This window comes from Protopterus annectens, chromosome 2.part1, assembly GCF_019279795.1.
Source record: "Protopterus annectens isolate FY-2018-M chromosome 2.part1, PAN1.0, whole genome shotgun sequence".
Classification (NCBI taxonomy): domain Eukaryota; kingdom Metazoa; phylum Chordata; order Ceratodontiformes; family Protopteridae; genus Protopterus; species Protopterus annectens.
In genome coordinates, this window is record NC_056729.1 from 617,872,009 (window position 1) to 617,889,357 (window position 17,349).

Consider the following 17,349-nt stretch of genomic DNA (forward strand, 5'->3'; position numbering starts at 1 on the left):
TACATCGATGTTCATTTATTGCATCTCCCACATGCATGTACAGTGACATGTGGTACTGTACCAGGGGTATCTGGACCATGTTGTGTACATAGATTGTTATCATCAGATGTTCAAGTCCTGGCCTCATGTGGCGGGAACTGTTAATGGACAACAGGTTGACCCTGCACCTACATTGATAGCATACCGGTATTCCCTGTTGTCAGTGGCATCTGTCCATACAGGACTTGTGTTTCAGGCATGTTATGTCCTTTGTGGGTCACATTTGCTGGCACCACAGGTTTTGCAGGTGTCCAGTGGGGAACAGGGGTACTGTCGGCATGTACATGCCTATTGGACTGATGGACAGGGTGCCATGCCCTCTGCAGCCCAATGCAATCACACCATGGTTACTATCAGTGGCTATCATGCAGGGTACTACCAACATAGCGTGTGTTGCCTAGGAAAGTGTGTGCGTGTATATGAGATGTGGGTTGAGAGTGCTCCCTGGGTAATACAAGGGTTGCTAACATAGTTCAGTTGGCATTGATGTCACATGTAGGGGTATGGATTTGCACCCCAGCCTCTCGGCTATTTCAAATCTGTTATCTCTGTATGGTGGACACTGTGATATGAATTAGGGCCACCATATAAGAAGTTTGCAAAACCAGCTCCACATTGAGTCCAGTTGTTACACACTCATGACCACCTCCACACAGGATACGAATGACAAACACAGACACACACACACCTATCATGTCTGGGATTATAACTCCTACCTAACTAGTATATTACACTACAGCAGTATGCAGTTATAGGATGCACCATGGAGATTACTGAACTACTCCTTCCCCAAAGGTGTATTTCACAGTGAATGACATCAGCAGGATTGCCAAAGTAGGGCATTTGAATTGTACTAAGTGTGACTAGCCTAAAATGCATTGCTACCTACACAGACATAGACACACACAAAACATCCACAACTGCCATGTGTGAGAATCGAACCCCTACCAGAGGTCTATATCACACTACAGCATGATGCTGTTATAGGACACACCATGGGGATTATTGTAGTGCCCCTTCCCCAAGGGTGTATTCCACAGTGAATGACATCAGCAAGATTGCCAAAGTAGGGCATTTGAATTGTACTGAGTGTGACTAGCCTAAAAAGCATTGCTCTCTAAAGACACACACACACGCACACACACACACACACACACACACACACACACACACACACACACACACACACACACACACACACACAGTTGCCATATCTGGGATTAGAACACCTACCTAACTAGTTTATCACACTACAGTAGTACCCAGTTATAGGACGTGCCAGGGAGATTACTGGGCTGCACCTTTCCCAAAGGTGTATTTCAAGGTGGATGACATCAGCAGCCTTGCCAAAGTAGGGCATTTGAATTGTAGGGAGTGTGACTTGCTGGACACACACACACACACACACACACACACACACACACACACACACACACACACACACACACACACACACACACACACACCGTTGCCATGTCTGAGATTAGAACTCCTACCTAACTAGTTTATAACACTACAGCAGTACACAGTTATAGGACATGCCATGGAGATTACTGGGCTACACCTTTCCCAAAGGCATATTTCAAGGTGGATGACTTCAGCAGCCTTGCCAAAGTAGGGCATTCGAATTTTAGTGAGTGTGACTAACCTAAAAAGCATTGCTCTCTACACACACACACACACACACACACACACACACACACACACACACACACACACACACACACACACACACACACACTTGCCATGTTTGGGATTAGAGCTCCTACCTAACTACTTTGTCACACTGCAGCAGTATGCAGCTACAGGACCCGCCACAGAGATTACTGGGCAACCATATTCCGAAATGTGTATTTCAAAGTGGATGACTTCAGCAGCCTTGTCATAGTAGGGCTATGGGGAGGGCAGTGTGTGTGTGCATGGGCCATAACCCAGTCATCTAGAGGTTGACACACCACATGCAGGCACACACAGGGTTATATTCCACAGGTACTGGTATACAGATGTGAGATGACTACTTCCCTGTACAGTCATGTTGCAGAGCTAGCACTTGCACTACATAGTCTGTAATGCTCCCAGATACCGGTGGCTAGTATATACAGTGAGTGACATCTGAACCTCATGTGGTTGTAGCCATTTGGCTGTGTGCTGGGTAGGACAGGCCTCATAATGGATGGGTCCTTGTCACAGTCACTCTCTTCCACACATCTATGTACGTCTACTTTTGGCTTATTATAGTGTGTTGTCTTGGATATATGTCTGTTTTCCTATCCACTGTATGTGCAAAGCATGAGTGGTGCATACCGAGGAGTGTCTGCACTAACATCTGCAACTGCCAGATATGTCTGGTCCACTGGTGTTCGCAGACATGGGGTTCATGGTCCACTGTTGTTTCCAGACATGGGCTTCATTCTTTGTGTGTAAGCATGCCTAGTATGCTGTTGTCTGACATTGCCTTCATTTCTCTAAGTGTGTGAGTATGCCCAGGATGGCCTTCTGTTTTGCATGTCTGGATTGATTCCAGGTAGTTTGTACTCCAGTGCAGACCTTTGTGTTGTGCACCTACAGGTAGCAAGCTGCTTCTGCAGGGTATCCATCGATCATTTGGCAATATGGGGACAGAGTGTGCAGACGATAGTGTGTATTGTAGGTGATTGTGTCTGCGCTACTTCAGCTACATGGTAGTGCTGTTAGCAGAGATATTCAGACATGTGTACTGTTATACACTGTGATGTTTTTGTCCTCATGTACTGCCAGGTGAACTTTTCTGCTCACAGTGATGTCTTGGGGGACAAGGGTGACTGTAGCTGTGTGTGGTATTGTGGGCAGACGCCTACACATTCATGGTAGGTTATGGCATCCTGGTGGGGGAGCTGCAGACACTTGCAGCTGTGTCTGTGTATCTGGTTCAGCACCTTGGTACAGTCCTGGCAAAGGATCCCATACTTTACATCCATCAACATGTCAGTATGGCCTTATATTGCTATGGCAATACCTCACAACTGTACAGATTTGCACAGATTACCCAAAGGTAGGGGCCATGAGTCAGGACATTACCCCTATTGCAGTGTACTGGTAGGTATGCAGCCACCCTTTATGTGTTTACAACCAGGGATAGAGTGTACACACAGCTTTGTGTCAGCCGTTGCACATTCCATGCTGCCCACACACCCCCAGTTGATCTATCCTCTTCCTTACATTATGCGTACATTCCTCTAATACTTTCCCTGTGCTTATCACCCCATCACAGCTGTGTGTTGGTGTAGGTCCACAGTTCATGCAGTGGGACATGGGTGGACATGTTACTGTGGTTTATACACATGGCCTTGCATATGGCTTATGTGGAGTGTGTTGTGTTGTTATTTGGGTGACCATGAATTAACATGAATTGGCAGTTCATGTGAGACACAGGCCCTTGGCAGAGGCCTGTGAGCTATTAGGTGTTGATGCAGGCCAGATGTGGCAGGCAGTTGCATTCTGTTAGTCCTACAGTCTCAGACCTCCATACAGTATATTCCCCTGGTGTGACAGGGTAGGTGTGCTAGGTGATGCCAATACCTTCTATCAGTTTTGATCAGGTGGTGTGGATGCTGGCAGGATGCTACCTACAGCTAGTGACACACCTGAATGGGACACCTACACTGCATCCTGCAGTCTATCGCTATTGCCATATACAGGTGGGGTCATATTGTACCCATTCCCCACAGCAGGGGTACAACCAGAGAGATACCTGTGGGTGGTGTTTGCGTGAGCTTGGTGCATGTGTGCTATGGACACTACTTACATCTGACACACAGATATGGATTGGGCATTCCAGTTATGCTTGCATGTGCAGGTTCATCAGCTGATTCCCAATACATCAGTCCTACCTCCTTTGTGATCTGTGCGTGTTTGGGCAGACAACACCGATATCTTCTACTACAGAACCAGATAATGTGATGTATACCTGTATGTACTATTCCAAGGGTGTATCCATTTCACAGTGACACAATATATACTGTATGTGTGGGGTACTGCTGGTATATCTAGCCCAACAGCCATGCCATGTCAGTCTTTCAGATGGTGACACATATTACCACCATACATTTATGATGGATTACTGCTAGCTTGTGTTATACTGGTGGGTATTGTGTTTGGCACTGCTGTTATGAGGACTAGTCCCTGTCATCAGCAGTAGTGGGCAATGGCCACCAGGTCTTACCTAAACATACATGCATACATACTGACCACTCTCACACAATATGAAACACACACCAACCTAACACACACATACCTGCATATTGTGTAGATGCTACAACCTATCCTGCTACCTTGGCCACCTCTGTGCATCTGTGCTCCACTGGTATTATACCTACACATACATGTTACTACATTTCTATATAGGTTTGTGGGGGGCATTCCTGACTGTTACGACGTATGTACATTGGATTGGTTGGGGGCACACCAGACCATTACTACATTTCTAAATAGGTGTGGGGGCACACCAGACTGTTACTACATTTCTAAGTAGGGTTGGGGGCACACTTGACTGTTTCTACATTCCTACACAGGATTGTGGGAGGGGGACACACCTGAATGTTATCACATTTCTATGCTGGGTTGGGGAATGGGGCACACCTGGCTGTTTCTACATTTCTACATAGGATTGTGGAGGGACAGGCCTGACTGTCTCTACATTACTACATAAGACTGGGGGGGGGGCAGCAATGCTTATTTCTACATTTCTTCACAGGATTGGGGGCACACCTGACTGTTACTATATTTCTACACTGGTTTGGGGGAGGGGCACACCTGACTGTTTCTACATGTCTGCATAGGAGTGGGGAGCACACCTGACTGTTCTTACCTTTCTACATAGGATTGTTGGAAGACACACCTGACTGCTTCTACATTTCTACACAAGATTGGGGGGCACATCTGACTGTTACAACATTTCTACACAGGATTGGGTGGGGCACAGTTGCCTGTTACTTAATTTCTACATAGGATTGGGGGGCAACCCTGACTGTTACTACATTTCTACACAGGATTGGGGGGGAACACCTTATTGTTTCTACATATCTACATAGGATGGGGGGCACACCTGGCACATGCAAACATTTGCTATGACTGTACTGGTATGTTAGGTACTACATTTCATTATGTATTCCAACCTATCATACTGACTAGAGGCATATCAGTGTACTACAGGTTTTAGCTTTGGTTGCCCTACATATTAGTGCCTGACTTCCTACCCTTCAGAACTAACATCCTACTGTCTGACCTGCTGTAGTTTGTCTCTGTAGGCCTGGGGGGAGGTTACCCATAGGCATCATTCAGATGCCATAGCACAGGCTCTGTTTGGGTTTGTCTACACCTGTCATACTGGCTGAGACTGTTGTTGGATATGTGAACCTCCCTGACTGGCATGTGTGAGTCATATGGGCATACATGTCGCCCAGCAGATTTCCTGCAGTGGGTTTTGTCACGCTGTGTAGTACTGGCTACTGTGGTGACTCTAGTATGTGTTACAGATGTCATGGTGCCATTATGGGTGTCTACTATCTGCTGCCATAACATTCAGCCACCCAATTCCCTTGCATGCTCACATCCATACCATAGATACAGGTAAAGACACATTCTACTCCATTTGGAAGACTTACCTTGTGGGTGTACCAGGATTGAGGATAGTGCTGGAGGGCCGCCTATGTCGGATACACATAGTACACTCCCTATACATGGTTGAGCACAGGTAGTGTCATGTTTGGCATCCCTTTTACTCTATGTGCAAATCAGAGAGAGGTGTCATTCCCTGGGTCCTTACTGTGTCAGTGTATGTGCTATGCATTGCCTCTTTGCCATGGCCTTGGCATACTGGGCATGCCTACATCTACCTACTGGGGCAGGCTCAGGTTGTTCCTCCTCTGAGTCACTCTGTCCCCATGCAGGCCTTGGCATTGGTGAGGGGCTGTGTGGCCCCATCCCATGCTGGTCCTGCTGCAGCTGTTTCCGCAGGATCATATTGTGTAGCATGGCACATACCATAATAATTTGGGTACATGTAGCTTGTGAGTACTGCAAGGCTCCACTGGATGTGTCCACACACCAGTACTTTGACTTGAGCATCCCAAACGCACGCTCTATTATAAGTCTGGTCTGTGCGTGTGCCTCATTGTGGCATTCTTGTTCAGGTTTGTGTGCATTTCTGATGGGTGCCATCAGCCACGGCTCCAGTGTGTAACCAGTATCCCCCACTAGGTGACTGTAGGGGATGTTCCCATTGGCAAATCTCTGGTACAGCTGCATCAGATGCCAAATGTGGGAATTGTGATAGCTTCCAGGGCAGCCAACACAGACATTCATTATAATGCTCTGGGCATCACAGATGACCTGGCAGTTGATGGAGGGGATGCCCCTGCGGTTGATGTAGGCTCTACCCTGATCACCAGGTGGTGCTTTGATGCATATGTGTGTGCAGTCTATAGCACCCACTACCTCAGGGTATTCTGCTATTTGGTGGAAGAGACGCATGTTGCTGGCCAGCACCTCACAGATGTTGAGGAAATATACGTGCTCACCGGCATGTGCTGACATGGCATCCAGGAACTGGTGGAATACTCTGGATGCTGATGCCTGTGAGATCCCCATGATATCCCCAGTTGAGCTTTGGGAGGTGCCTGTGGCTAGTATTCCTAGGCATACACATACCTTGGTATCAACTGGGATGGGTTCCCCTCGGTCAGTTTGGTGTGTCAGGCATGGCTGGCACAGCTCAACAATTTGCTGTAGGAGGTCCCTGTCCACCCTATAGCGCTCCACTGTCTACAGCTTATATAGCTCCTGGTAGATTACCCTGGGTTGATTAGCAGCATTCACATCCTCATCACCCTTAGCCTCTTGCACATGTTGTTCTATGTTGGCCTGCTGCAGCCCTTCTCATTTTGTAGGTTTGTTTGTTAAACTTGCCCTGCTTGTATACACCAGTGGTGTAGAGTATGGGAAAAACCAGAGGGGAAGGTGTTTGTATAGTTTATAGTAGTGTTCTGGGCTGGGCTTGTCTGCTGCCTGTATAATTGGCTGATTCTGATACATTTCACCTGCCAGCTATGCTAGTTCTCCTTGATTACCTTCCTCCTGTTGTTTTACCTTCCTATTGTCTTCCTGTTTAAGCCTGGGTCACGCCGCACAAACTGAGTGCTCACATGTGCACAGTGCTGCTATTTCCTGGTTTAACTTTTTTTCTAACGTTAAAACCCGGTGTGCGGCATGCACACCTGCTTAGGCAATGCTAAGTGCTAGGCAGATTCAGACACACCCCCTTGCTTAACTGTGTTAAGCTAGGAGCAAACCCGAGCCACAGGGCTCCAATCCGCTTACAGTATGCCTGACACCCCCCCCATGATGTCAGCTAACTCCTAGGCTTGCACCAAGCTATTCCTACCCTTACACTGTTGGGACCTGACTAGCATGCTGTGGAAAACTGGGATTCACTATCATTCTCCTCATTTGCATAGGATTGCTTGCTAATGCATAGCTCCATGTCTCACACTGAGCCTCCTCCCTTAGCAACCACTACTCACTAGCCATGTTGTCTTCTGCCTGCCATTGACTTACATGGCAGAAACGTGATTTTAGTTGAAATGTTTATTTTAGGTTTATTTTATTATTCTCCCCCGATCCCATTTGCACGCCTCTGCCCTACACTTAAAGAGCTAAGAGCGGCTAAAAAAAATAAAAGTTGATTTTTTATTTTTTAAGCTGTTTGCAATGCCAATGGCCTTGTACTTGGCCATTGGCATGCTTCCTGAGTGATATGCAACCTTTATTTGGATCTGTCACGGCTACATTTTGGATTTTACAGAAATGTACTCGATTACTAACCAAGTACATTTCTGTAGATTACACTAGTCCTGCATGACCGGTTTCAAGCTTCATGGATGGCAAATTCACCTCATTTGCATGGATTTCTCTTGCAAATGGGGTGATTTGCATACAAGGGCTTAGTCCGTGCAGGACTAGTGCAGAAGCGCTTGTGCACGCCCCGGCAGGCTATTCCTGGATTGCACGGCAGATATATTGCCTGCTAAAGCTCCTGCACTGATCCTACATGCCATGCAAGGCTTGCAGAATCTGAGGGAGTAACTATTACATTTGTAATATTTTTTAAACAACTTACAATATCTCAGCAATCACTCAGGTTACACACATACTGTCAGCAGCATTTTATTCATCTAGCTGAGAGCTTTCATGTGAGGCTAAGGAGTTCTGTCAGCGTTACTTGGTTGTTGACATATTTAGAAAAATGTGAAAATTATATCTATATAAATTAATATAATAAAAACAATAGTCAGTATCTATTTACCTGCACTAGACAGAGGTAAAGTATCAGTCATTTGAGTTTGCTATTGTGTAAGCTTTAAGATGAAATATTTTTAAAACTTGTACATTGTATGGTTTTGGAATTATTGATGCAAATATGAACAATATTTGATGCCTAGAGGCATCAGTAGGAGTTACCTGCAGATGCACCTGAAGGTGTTACTTGTATCTAATGAGCTAGACGAGTGACACGGTGTCAGAACTCAGATTCCAGAGACTGTTTTTCAGAGCCACGAAGTGCAAAGTTAGCAGTGAAGGCAAACTAAGTGAACCAAATGCAAAAAAGGGCCAGAAATGAACTAAAGGTAATGAAAACTTGCATGAAGGATTTATTTTATAAAAAAGATAAAACAGAACATTACAAGGGCAGAAAACACATTACTAAGCAAACGAATAGCATGGAAATGTTTATTAAGCAAATTAAAAGCATAAAAAAGCTTATTAGTTAAAAAATGTTCGAAATTAAGATATTTGATAAAACTATTATCAGAAAAGCACATAAAGGGGACAGAATTGGGTTTATATTAAGTCAGTGAAATGGCATAACAGCGAATGCCGTTTCGCTGACACATATAGAATGAAATCTCAGAACAGCGACAGCTCAGGTCAGAGATTTTTTTTCCCACGGAAAAAAAATCGCTTGGCCTGAGCCATGACATTGCCCTTTACCTCACTGCAGTGTGATCTCAGAGTTAGTATATTTAGTTAAGGGGGTGTGGAGGCACAGGGCATGGCCCCCACATTGGGGAGTGTGGTGGGCAAAGCCCCTCACTCTGCTATGTTTTAAGTCATGTATTGTGTTTTATGGTCTACTGTTTTTTTTTTTCCCCTGGGAAAAAAATCGGTGACCTGGGGTTTTGCTGTTGTGGGATTTCATTGTTTATGTGTTGGTGATACGGTATTCCCTGTAATGCCATTTCGCTGACTTACTATAGACCCTCAGAATTACCTCAGAACTGCAAAATGAGCATGTTTAAAGTAGAACGAGCATGCTTAGAGTTAAAATGAGCACAATAAAATATAATGGGCATGAAAAGAGATTAAATGAGCAAAACAAATATAACATAGGGTAAAAAAAGGGCACATTAAGCATAGTAAAGCAAGGTGACTGCATGTTTTTTGGCGAATTACTATGTTTTTGGCATAAGGTACTACTTTGCATTGAAAAACTAAAATCAACTCGAAATTCCAGAAACCAACAACCAAAAAACAGCAAAAAACTGGAACTATGGCAGAGAGAAAGGAGACAAGGATTTTAGCATAAACAATGGTTTATTGTTCGCTTTTGTCTAAGACTTCATCAGAAAACATAAAATTGACCATAAACAGCCAGTAATATAAATGCATCTACTAACCAATGAAAAACTTTAATCAATTAGTCGAAATGACATCATACATTTTTACATTTTTTAAAAAACACATTCAGTTAAAACTCTTTGTATTTATTACTTACATAAATATACTCTACAGTTCTTTAAAAAATATTTGATGTTTACATTATCATTTAATCCTGGTTCTTTGTCAGAATTTAATATGATTTACCTTAAGGCTTCCTTTTTTTCTAACTCTGTCTTGAAATCTCCACCCCCTCAAACTGTGGACACCCTGTTCTAAAACAGTAAACAAAAACTTATTAAAATTGGGACATTTCAGATTGTGTTTGTAAAAGGCATTGTTATTGTCTTTCTTTTTGATGCTATAATAATGTTCCCTGATTCTCACACATAAGGCATGCTTAGTTATCCCTATGTAAAACACAGTAGAATAAGAGCAGACCCCAATGTATACTAGTCCTTTATTTTTACAATTAAAGTGACCCAGTACTCTAATGGTATATGATATGATAAATGTGTCAAATTCACAAGTGGCCCCAATAAAATGTACCTACACACATTACAACTACTGCATCTGTGCATACCAAGAGGCTTATTAGTGTTGAAAATTGCATTGACTGGAGTTTGAATAGCATAACTAGAGTTATTCAATGTATCTCAAAGTGTGCAAAAGTGCTTACAGTGTGTGTTTATTACTGTGCATTTATTCCGAAGAGTTTGTTGTGCGCAGAATGCCACTATTTTTTAAATTGCAGTCAAATACAGCCATTTCAAAAAGTTTCTTGTGCTGGGTGTGTCTATTTGCAGAGTGCCACCATTACAGAATGTTTCTTGCACTATACGGAGTTGTTTAGCAAAGTACAGCTATTTTGGGGAAATTTCAATGTGCTGTGTACTGTTTATTCGCAAAGTGCAATTACTTCAAAATGTTTATTACTTCAAAATGTTTATTACTCTGAGCTTCTTCCGCCCAGTTTATTCGCACAGTGCAGTTATTTAAAATGTTTCTTAAAATGATGGATGATAAGTGACTTTTACAATACAGTGATTTCAAGAATATTACAGTCCCCATGAAACGTATTTCGCAAAGTTCAGTTATATAGAGGCTTGTTGTGCTACTGGGTGTAGTTACAAGTACTGGCATAAATTTCAGGCACATGTATACTGGCAAAAGGTCTTCATTGGGATGTATTAATATGGCAAATAGCATTCACAAACCACTACCACTTGTATTTGATCATAATTTTGTAGAGAATTGGAGAATGTTTGAGCAAGAGTACAACATATTCATACAATCAGCTTATTCTGATAAAGATGCATGTGCACCAGGCCATTCATTTTACTAAACCTATTTGGGTCAGAGGCCATTGAAAGAGAGTGTTCATTTGTATATGCACCAGCAGTATATGAAGGTGAAGGAGAAAATCATATTATTGTACAGGCTGAATCAAGAGAAGACTCCAAGTATTTGAAGCACAAATGTAGAGAAATGTGCAACCCCCAAACCAATGTTACATTAGAGAGGCATTTGTTTTACACAAGAGATTAAAAGCAAGGAGAAACCTTTGCAGCTTATATTACTGACCTGAGAAATAAAGCTAAAGCGTGTAATTTTGGTGGCTTAAAAGATGAGTTAATAAAGGACAGGCTCATGTGTGGTATTAATAGTGCTGCTGTGAGAAAGATTTTGCTTTGTGACAGTGATTTAATGCTGAGTAAAGTTACTGAGATTTGTCAAATCCATGAAGTTACAGAAAGACACACAAATATGCTTGCAAGTGATAAGAGCATGGTTTCAGCAGGCTCCAGAGCAAATGTAGACAGCATGCAACATGTGGCAGGCAGAAACAGGCCTAAGTGCATGGCAGCTGTAGCCCTTGTTAGTGTGGTAAGGAAAACCTCCAATCTTCCAGCAAGTTCTAAGACTAGTTCAGTTAAAGGAGCTTACTCAGTGCAGAAGAAGGGTGAATCAGCAAAACCAAGTCAAGCTTTATTGTTAACTGTCACGATTGTGGCGCCAACCATGAGTCTAAAAGAGAAAAGTGCTTAGCATTTGGTCAGCAATGCCATAAATGTAAGAAATGGAACCATTTTCAAAACTTTTGTAAATCAAGTAAGCATCATACTGTTACAAAGAAGGGTCATTCAAAAAATCACATTGATCAAGTTGAACTGCAACAGTCTGCTTTCTATGTAGATGGTGTTTTAGTAACTGGTGAAAAGATTGATGCAGTAGATTAGTTGGCAAAGAATGAAATATTTTGCACTGTCCAGATCAATGGTCAATCCACCGAGCTCAAAGTAGACACTGGTTCAAAGTATAATGTTATGTCAGCAGTCACATTTGCTATGGTGAGAGCTGGTGAACAACTAAATGTGACCAGTTGTGTGAAACTTGTTGCTTATGGAGATGAAGAAATTCAAACCAAAGCTTCAGTAGTGCTTTCATGTTATGTGGCCAAGAACTGTTATAGCTTATTACTCTATGTAGTCCAAAGACCAGTGTAGTCATTATTGGGTCTCAGAGACAGTTTGAGAATGAATTTGCTTTCATTTATCAAAGACGTTCATCAAATAAGCACATGTCCCAGTTCTTGCTTCACTAACACTATTTTTTTCAAAGTATGCTGATGTTTTCGATGACAAGTTGGGCAAACTTTCTGTTGTGTATTCTATGGAAGTTAGATCCAGAGATTAATCTAGTGGTCAGACTGGCAAGACAAGTTCTGATAGCTATGCAGCATAAAGTCAAAGCTCAGCTGGACAAAATGGTGCAGCAAGGTGTAATTTGTCCAGTTACAGAACCTACCGAATGGGTGTCGTTCATGGTAGCAGTACACAAAAAAGGCTCACACGAAATCAGAATATGCATTGACCCAACAGATTTGAACAAAGCATTATAAATACTGCATCATCCCATGCATACAGTCAAAGAAGTTGCAGCTCTAATACAGAATGCCACTGTTTTTTCTATCTTAGGTACAAAAAGTTCATTTTGGCAAATGATGCTTGATTGCAAATCTTCATTGCTGACTATATTCAGTACCCCATTTTTTAAGATACAGATTTCTTAGGATGCCATTTGGAAAACATTTTTTAAGTGAAGTCTTTCAGTGTGTAGTGGAACAATTTTTTTCGGGTTATCCTTGTGTCATAATAATAGATGATTTGTTATTCGGAGGCAATGGTGAAGCAGAGCATGACAGAAATCTTAAGAGAGTTTTAGACAGAGCACGTGAAGTGAACTTAAAGCTCAACCCTCTAAAGTGCAGATTCAGACTACCAGAAGTTACATGTGTAGGTCATTTATTTACTAGCATTGGCTTGAGACCAAACCCATCCAAGCAAGCAGCCATTCTTGAGAGACAATGTACAAGCTCTATAATGTTTTCTTGGTGTGGTCAACTATTTAAGCAAGTTTATACCAGACTTCAGTGAGTTGATAGTGACTTTGAGAGAGTTAACACACAAAAATGTTACATGGTCATGGTTAGAACATCACCAGAATGCATTTGAAGACCTTAAGTAGAAAATTGCTACTGCAACTACATTAAGATACTATGATGTCAACAAACCAGTAACTCTTTCCTGCAATGCTTCAAAATTTGATCTTGGTGCAGTTATTCTTCAGGCAGGTAGAACAATAGCCTATGCATCTAGAACACTTACCCAAACTGAAATGTAATCTGCTGAGATTGAGAAAGAACTTTTGGCAATAGTATTTGCATGTTCCAAGTTTTATGAGTACATCTATGGTCGAGATATTCAAATTGAAACTGGGCATCAACCTCTGTTTACTATTTTAAAGAAGCCTAGGCATTCCACTCCAGCAAGATTGCAAAGAATGATGCTTAAATTGCAAAAGTACAACTTCAAAATGGTCTATACAAAAGGCAAACTTCTTTATCTGGCTGATATCTTATCCAGATTATCCAGAAGTACAATGGAACAGCTTGACGCAGAAAAATTTGACTTCAATGTCATGGAAGTGTGTAATTTTTTTACCACAAGACTTGATGAGCTAAGAGATCATACAAAGACTGATCCAATTTTGCAGACGCTCAACCACTGCATTAATGTTGGATGGCTGTCAAAGCGATGTAGTGTACCACCTGAAGTGCAAAACTACTTCCTTACAGAGATGAGTTGTTGATGGAAGATGGCATTAATTTCAAAGGTACTAAAATTGTTGTTCCTGCTTCCTTACAACAAGAAAACAATAAATCCAAAAGTAAGGCAAGTGTATGAAGCAACTTCACTTTATTAAATCAATAAAAGCAATATCATAAGCGCTTTTGGGTAAATCCCTTCATCAGATGATAAAATGCTAGTAAAAACATAATATATAATATAGTACAACACAACCAATGAAAACCAATAGTTTACCCTCCTTTTTGCTAGAGCTGGCTTTAAAGGGACAACATCATTTAATCCTAGGGCTTTATCAGCTCCCAGTCTAAGAATCCATTGCATCTCTTTGTATTCAGTTTCATTATACAAGTCACCCATTCTTTGACTTCTATTTACAACACATATAACCATAAAGGCAAATACATGATCACTATGCAATTCTACATGCTTGTACAGTGCATTGTGTTCTTTTCTTAACCTTATATCTGATAGATGCTTAAAAATTCTATCATTAAGTCTGCAATTTGTTTTTCCTACATAATATGCAGTACACTGTTGACAGTTCGCAATATAGACAACATTTTGCATGTTACAGTCAGCATATACATTATAAAAGTAATTCTTGTTGGTCCAAGGGTGTATAAAGCAGTTTCCTTGTAAAATGTGCTTACAGGCTTTACAGTGTAGGCATGGATAAAGTTCCCTTATTCGTAATCCCTGAAATTTTAAAATGTACGGGTTCTTGACACAAAATATCTTTCAAATTCTTATTTATTTTAAAAATTAATCTAGGTTGTGTCCCTACAACTCTAGTTATATTCTTGTCTGTTAAAAGATTCTCCAGTTGTCTCTAATTATATGACATATACCACCTATATCATTACTGTATGTTAAACTTATTTTCAAACCTTCGTTAACTTTTTGAACCTGTGCATCTACCTTTTTAGGCCATTTTTACCTCTATGTAACCATGGATTTGCACTTTGTTTTCTGTAAAGACTGCTTTTGTCCATTCCCTTTTTCAGTAGATTTTTACTATTACCTCGTGCTTGAAAATGATTCTTTAAAGAGTCCAATTCCTGTTTAAAGGAATTTTCATTCATACAAAGTTAGATATTTTACAGACTTGTCCCTTGACTATGTGTTGGAATAAATGTCTAGGCTGCATGCTATCAAATTTAAGCATGCTGTTGGTCCAACAAGGCTTCCTATATAGTGAGGTCTCTACTTCCCCATTTTCTTTCTTAATAATACTAACATCCAGGTATTCAATAACTGAACTAGAAAAATTCAATAACTGAACTAGAAAAATTCAATGAAAATCTGAAGAAGCTGGTAGTAGACTCTAAATACTTAACAAAGGATGTTAATTTTGATGTGCCCCCCCCTCCACAAAAAGAAAACATTGTCCACAAATCTACTATACTCTATCTATGTTTGTTACCCTAGATGTAAAGAATTTGTTCACTATCATAGAAAATCAATATGGTATTACTGCCATAGAAGAAATACTGAACAAAAAGGTGAATATACATATAGATGAAATTATACGGTTATGCTCCCTATTAAGGCTAGTATTAGAGAACAATGTTTTTCTTTGTCAAAGACAAATTTGCAAGAGTGGGACTTTGTACATGTTACTACTAGTCCAGAATATCTGCAGTCAAATGGACATGAGAAGTCAAAGCATGATAATACCAATGTCTTTTTGAATTTACTCAATCTCAGAAATGTACTCCATGACAATATACTTGTCACCTGCTCAGAGACTTCTGTCTAGGCCAACCAGAACAACGTTGCCTATCAGTTGTAGCTTAATGAGGCCTAAAGCTAAAAACAACAGAGCAATCAAAGCCCAATTATTTAGAAAGCGTTCTTTCCAGAAGTCCAGCTATGACAAATTGAGCAAATGTCTTCATCCGTTGAAAGAAGGAGAGACTGTGAGAATACAAATGATGAAAGGTTTCCACCAGATTGGGCAAGTAAAAAATGTATGTGAAGAGCCGAGATCCTATCTTGTGAAATCAGAGGGTGTGGAGAACAGGAGAAATCGCAGACATCTACTTCCTGTATCAGAACCGTTATCGCATTGTTCCTGTGATACAGACTCTAAATCTCAGAGTGATTCAGACAATGTTCCTTTTCCAGAACATGTCTTGATTCCCACTACCATTTCTGATAATGTTCATAATGTCCCTAAGATTGAGCATATGGCCGAGACAATCCCAGTTTCCAAGTCCAATTCCAATCTCTATGTCACACAATTTGGTTGTATTTCCAGGCCCAGTGTGAAAAACACAGCAACTTGGACCTAGTTGTATATATGTATCTAGTTTTGTATAATTGCATGATGGAAAATTACTTTGTACCTATTGCATGTCAGTCAATAGTGTCAATGCCATTTCTCAAAGAGGGAGGATGTAGTATAACATGTGTGTTGTACATTTAAGAAGCATTTCTAAGACCTGAATGTGCAGTATAAATAGCAAGCATGTGCTAGCTTCAGTGCCATTTTGTGAGGACAGCCAGAATGTGACCATCAATGTATGAGACAGCTACTTTGTATATATATTTATGATTGTATATAATAAAGATGGTTGAACAGAACCCACAATGTTCGTCTACTTCATCCTGACTAGACAAGCGACACTACCAGAGGGTTTTACAAATGTCCCCTTTTAATGTCCTTAATATGTTCTTGGAACCTAGTCTTAAAAGCCCTCTGGCTTTCCCCCACATAAAATAAATTACATGGACATTTTAAAACATAAATTACTCTCTCAGTATTACATGAAACTCATCAACTGGGTTAAATTTTACATTATTGATTTTGAAAAAAACAACTTACAACTTGATTAGATATTGACTATTTACCACACTGAAAAGTACCTCTTTTAGATAAGAGATGCTTAGAAGGGCCGTTATAATGAACACCAGTACCAGTTGCCGAATATTGCTATGAAATCATTGGTGACGTGTGATGATGTACTCCTGCTTAACTCTATGGTGTTTTCTTCTGTAACTGGGAGAAGGAATTTACTAGGGTTCTTAAGAGAGAATTTGAATATGAAAGTCCTTGCATCTGTCCAGTAGAGAGTCCTGCAGTACTGAAAAGAGTGCCATGCCATCACCTACTGTTCAGCTGAGTGAAATAGTGAAAAACCCAACAATAAAGTAGTCGGAACTCCAACCAATAATGAAGCAGCAAGTTATTCCCTGCCAACAAATAATCAATACTACTCTCAGCTAGTATACACTCAGCTAGAAAACCCACTGAAAACTGCACTTTATGATTAAGCTGTAAAAATATTTAAAAAAAGATGGAAGTCACAGGGTAAACAAATTTATTAATAAGATGGAGTTGCTATCTAACAATCTTACAAAGAGCATTCAGTGCAACAAAATGAAGGATTTATTACCAATTACACAAGAAGCCAGGCAACTAAGAAATGCACTGTAGCAGCTATTTTAACTAATCTATGGTTTC